This window comes from Hypanus sabinus, chromosome 12, assembly GCF_030144855.1.
Source record: "Hypanus sabinus isolate sHypSab1 chromosome 12, sHypSab1.hap1, whole genome shotgun sequence".
Lineage (NCBI taxonomy): Eukaryota > Metazoa > Chordata > Chondrichthyes > Myliobatiformes > Dasyatidae > Hypanus > Hypanus sabinus.
The window spans coordinates 27,336,467-27,342,466 of record NC_082717.1 but is presented as its reverse complement, the minus strand read 5'-3'; positions in this window follow the sequence as shown (position 1 = coordinate 27,342,466).

The window sequence follows — 6,000 nt, the reverse complement described above, 5'->3', positions numbered from 1 at the left end:
TAACCCCTGCTTCTTCTGTCAACGTAGCCTCTAAGTTTATTTTTGGATCCAGACCCAAGCTTTCCTAATTTGTATTGAGAGCTGAGGGTGAACATTGCTTCTAAGTTGTATTGAGAGATGACAGTGAACATCGCTTCTAAGTTTGCAAGAAGTGTGCTATTTGCATCTCCTTTCAGACCACACAAAGCAGCGTCTGGGCTCACGGACGAGCATTCAGATGGAAAAATGTATTGTCGATAGGAATTTCTTGGAGGTTGTCAGATTCATGAATAATCACCAACAGAGGTAAGTACACTGTGCAGGAATCCTCTGTGGCTATTTCCCTCTCTAACAATCATACTGTTTGGGATCCTGATGGTGGGCAATACAGACAGTCTCTCAGCGGAAATCAGCAGAAGCCAGGTCTGTGATTCTGTTGTGCAGCAGAGAAGGTCAAAGGGTAAATGTGCAGTATTAATACAGGGCCTGATAGTCACAGAGTCATCATGTTTTTAGGGCCGTGTGTTGCTTACCTGGTGATGATGTCATTGAGTGGGTGTGGAACAATCTGAAAGGGGAGTGAGCAGCTATAAGTTATACTCCATGTTGAAATTAACAACATTCAGTAAGTAAGGAGGAAGGTAAGGTCCTGTAAAGGGAATTTACCATGTTAGTTAGCAAGTTAAAAGGGAAGACCTATAAGAAGGTAACTTCATGACGACACCCTGTGCCACCAAGGTAGTCAAGTTTAGAAATAGGAAGATAGAGCAGCTAAATATGGCTAAGGAGACAACGCAGGGGAGAGGCCTTTAGCTATTGAGATCATTGGAATCTCTTCCAGGGCAGGGATGACCTCTACAAAAAAGACAGCTTGTGAGTAAACTGGAGGAGACCAATATCCTGGCAAGGAGCTTTTCCAGGGCTGCTCAGGTTGGTTTAAAGGAATGATACAAGGGCTGGGTCCCAACCTGAGAGATAAACAAGGGGGAGACAAAAGCATAGGTAATAAATGGAGCAAGCTAATCTAGTGGGTGGAGGTAGATGGCCCAAGAATAAGGGACTTAACTGCAATTACTTTAAAACAGGGGAGGCTTTGCAGGTAAGATGGATGAGCTGGGAACATGGGATTGTGATATTGTGTGATCATGGAAATATGGGAAGAGCAGAAACAGCAGCTCACTGCTCCTGGGCACTGCAATTTCAGGCAAGGCAGAAGGAGATTTCACAAGGGGAGGAGGAGTTGCATTACTGATCAGAGAGAGCATTTCAGCAGTACTCCGAGAGGCTGCCCTTGAGGAACAGGCAAATTAAGCTACATGGGTAGAACTTAGAAATAGGAAAGAGGCAATCACATTACCCAGTTTATATTCACAATGCAGGATCTGGAAGAGCAAAGAATGTAGACAAATAGCAGTAGGATGTAAAAGAACTAGAGTTGGAGCAGTGTATGATTTTAATTTCCAGTTTTTGACTGAAACTGTTGAAGTATAAGGGCTAAGCTAGGGTAGAATTTGTGAAATGTAATATGCAGAGAATTCTACTATGCAAGGGGCTATACTCAAACTTGCTTTTGGGAATGATGATGGGCAAGTGGTGAAGGTGATGGTCGAGGAATCCTTTTGTGACCAGTGAACATAAATCTGTAAGTTTTAAAGTTGCCATGGGAAAGGATATAGTTGGACTGAGAGTTAAAGTTTTAAATTAGACTGACTTTAAAAAAGGACTGACTTTAATAGTACAAGACAGAACTGCTACAAGTAGATTGGGACCAGCTGCTGGAAGAAAAACAACATTTGATAAGTCAGAGGCATTTAGAAGTGAAATAGTAAGAGTTAGCACATCCCTCTAAGGATAAGAAGCAAAGACGGCAGGATTAGCAAACTTTGGTTAACAAGGGAAATAGAAGGTATTTTCACGAAAAATAAAAAAGCTTATTGTTATCAACTGAGTCCATTGAGGCTTATAGAGAATGTAGGAGAGATCTTAAGAAAAAGGTTAAGAGAGCAAAAAATGGGTATGAAATAGCCTGGCCTAAGGGGAACTAAGAACTAAGGGGAACTTGAAAACCTGTTACAAACATGTTAGAAGCAAGAGAGTAGCCAAGTTCACCTGAGGGACCATAAATGAAGTTATGAGTGGGGCCAGTGAACGTGTGATGCCATGAATAAATACTTTGCATCAATATTCACTAGGGAGAAGGAGGCGGATGATGAAGAGTTAGGGGAGATGTACACTAGTAGTCTGGAACACGTGTGTATCAGGAGAGAGGAAGTACTAGGAATTTTGATGACCGTGACAGATCCCTAGGGCTCTCTGAAATCTATCCCAGCGTGTAATGGAAAACAAGGGATGAGATAGCTGGGGTTTTAATGGTGATGCTTGCATCACCTTTAGCTATGGGTGAGATATCAGAATACCAGAAGGTGGATAACATTGTTCACACATTCAACAACAGTGATTGGGATATGTCAAGTAATTACAGGCTTCAACAACATGCTTAAAATGCCGGAGGAAATCAGGCAGCATCTATGGAGTGGAATAAACAGTCAAAGGTTCAACCACTCATGGCTAAGTGGGGGGGGGGGTGGGGGATGTTCCCATTTGCTTCAACAAGGCAACAATTATACCAGTGCCTAAGAAGAGTAATGTGGGCTGCCTTAAAGACTATCACCTGGTAGCACTCACATAGTCAGTAATGAAATGCTTTGAGAGGATGGTCATGTCCAGACTGAACTCCTGCCTCAGCAAGGACCTGAAACCATTACTATTGGCCTATTTCCACAATATGTCAACAGCAGATGCAATCTCAACGGCTTTCCACACAGCTTTAGATCACCTGGACAACACAGACACCTACGTCAGGATGCTTTTCATTGACTATAGCTCAGCATTTTATACCTTCAATCACACAATCCTGATTGAGAAGTTGTAGAACTTAGGCCTCTGTACATCCCTCTGCAACTGGATCCTCAAATTCCTAACTGGAAAACCACAATCTGTGCCAATTGGTGATAACATCTCCTCCTTGCTGACGATCAATGCTGGCGCACCTCAGGGGTGTGTGCTTAGCCCACTGCTCTACTCTCTATATACCCATGACTGTGTGACTAGGCATAGCTTAAATACCATTTACAAATTTGCTGACAATACAATCATTGTTGGTAGACTCTCAGATGGAGATGAGAGGGCATACAGGAGTGAGATATGCCAACTAGTGGAGTGGTGGCACAGCAATAACCTGGCACTCAACATCAGAAAGACAAAAGATCTGATTGTGGACTTCAGGAAGGGTAAGACGAAGGAACACATACCAATCCTCATAGAGGGTTCAGAAATGGAGAGAGTGAGCAGCTTCAAGTTCCTGGGTGTCAAGATCTCGGAGGATCTAACCTGGTCCCAACATATCGATGTAATTATAAAGAAGGCAAGGCAGCGGCTATACTTTATTAGGAGCTTGAAGGGATTTGGCTCGTCAACAAATACATTCAAAAACTTCAATAGTTGAATCATAGAGAGCATTCTCTATGAAAAGTCACCAAAAAGTCAGGAGGTAGGCAAATGGGTGACAGTCAAGAGAGGCAGGGGGAGCAGACAGAGAGAGCAGAGCACCCCTGTGGCCGTTCCCATCAACAATAAGTATACCGTTTTGGATACTGTTGGTGGGGATGACCTACCAGGAACAAGTTGCAGTGGTCCTGTCTCTGGTACTGAGGTTCAACCCTCGACTAGAAGGGGGAGGAGGGAAGAAAAGAGAGCTGTATTGATAGGGGATTCTATAGTCAGGGGGGTGGATAGGAGATTTTGTGGGGAAGTTCGGGTGTCTCGGATGGTATGTTGCTTCCCTGGTGCCGGGGTCCGAGACATCTCAGATCGGGTGCAGGTTATTCTCGAGAGGGAGGGCAAGAATCCAGATGTTGTGGTCCAAGTAGGGACAAACGAAGTGGGTAGGATGAGTGAGGGGGTCCTGCGTAGGGAGTTCAGGGAGTTAGGTGCAAAGCTGAAGAACAGGACCTCCAGGGTAAAAATCTCAGGATTGCTACCGTGCCACGTGCGAGTGAGGCAAGGAACAGAAGGATTATACAGATTAATACGTGGCTGACAGGATGGTGCAGGAGGGAGGGCTTCAGGGTTTTAGATAATTAGGCTTTGTTCCAGGGAGGGTGGGATCTGTTCCGAAGGGACAGTTTATACCTGAACTGGAGTGGTACTAACATTCTTGAAGGGAAGTTTGCTAGTGCTTCTTGGGGGGGTTTAAACTAAATTTGCAGGGGGTTAGGATCCAGAATGTGAGAGAGGATAGCGAGAGGAAAAATAAAGGACAGGTGGGGACTACACGGTTCCAGAATATTAAGTGGGTAGTAGAGAAAGGTGGGGCGGAACACGTGATAAGGAGGACATGTGTACAGAGGGATGGTCTGACGGAACATGGAGTTAAATGTGCAGAAAGAATAAGTAAATTTAGGAAGGACAAAAACATTCTAGGGGCGTATAGCCCAATGGGAGTTCGGGGAGCTGGGTTAAGCACAATAGGCAGAGATTCAAACAGAGAGAGGAGAAATGGGCTAAAAATTCTCTATCTGAATGCATGAAGTGTCAGAAATAAGGCGGATGAGCTTGAAGCTCAGGTGCGAATGGGTAACTAAGATGTTATTGGGATAATGGAGACATGGCTGCAGGGAGATCAGACCTGGGAAATGAATCTACAAGGGTATACGTAATATCATAGGGACAGAAATGTGGGCAGAGGGGGTGGGGTGGCCCTGTTGGTGAGGAATGAGATTCAGTCCTTTGCAAGGGAGGGGGACATAGGATCAGGAGAAGTGGAGTCTGTGTGGATAGAACTGAAGAACAGTAAGGGCAAAAAGACCCTACTGAGTGTTGTCTACAGACCACCAAATAGTAGCATGGATATTGGGTGCAAGTTGAATAGGGAGTTAACATTGGAGTGTGGCAAAGGTAATGTTGCAGTAGTTATGGGGGATTTCAACATGCAGGTGAACTGGGAGAATCAGGTTGGTGCTGGACCCCAAGATAGGGAGTTTGTAGAGTGCCTAAGGGATGCATTCTTGGAACAGCTTGTACCAGAGCCGACCAGGGACAAGGCTATTCTGGATTTAGTGTTATGTAATGAACAGGATTTGATAAGCGATCTTGAAGTAAAGGAGCCATTAGGAGGTAGTGATCATAATATGATAAGTTTTTATCTGCAATTTGAGAAGGATAAGGGCAGCTTGGAGGTGTCAGTGTTGCAGTTGAACAGGGGAGACTATGGAGCCATGAGGGAGGAGCTGGTCAAAGTTAACCGGACGGATATCCTAGCAGAAAAGACAGTGGAACAGCAATGGCAGGTATTCTTGGGAATAATGCACAAGATGCAAAATCAGTTCATCCCCCAAAAGAAGGAAGGATTCAAAGGGGGGAAAGGGGCCACAGTGGTTGACAAAGGAAGTCAGAGATTACATAGCAATAAAAAAAAGGAAGTATGACAGAGCTAAAGTGAATGGGAGGAGAGATGATTGGGAAATTTTTAAGGAACAACAGAACTTAACTAAAGAGGCAATATGAGGAGAAAAAATGAGGTACGAACGCAAGCTAGCCAGGAATATAAAGGAGGATAGCAAAAGCTTTTTTAGGTATGTGAAGAGAAAGAAGATAGTTAAGAACAATGTTGGGCCCTTGAAGAATGAATTGGGTGAAATTGTTATGGGGAACAGAGAAATGGCAGGAGAATTTAATAAGTACTTTAGATCTGTCTTCACTAGGGAAGACACAAGCAATCTCCCAGATGTATGGATGGGCCAAGGACATAGGGTAACAGAGGAAATGAAACAGATTGGCATTCGGAAGGAAATGGTGATGAGTAGACTGATGGGACTGAAGGATGACAAATCGCCAGGTCCAGATGGTCTGCATCCTAGGGTACTAAAGGAACTGGGCCTGGAAACTGCGGATGCATTGGTAATCATTTTCCAATGTTCCTTAGATTCAGGATCAGTTCCTGGGGATTGGAGAATGGCTAAT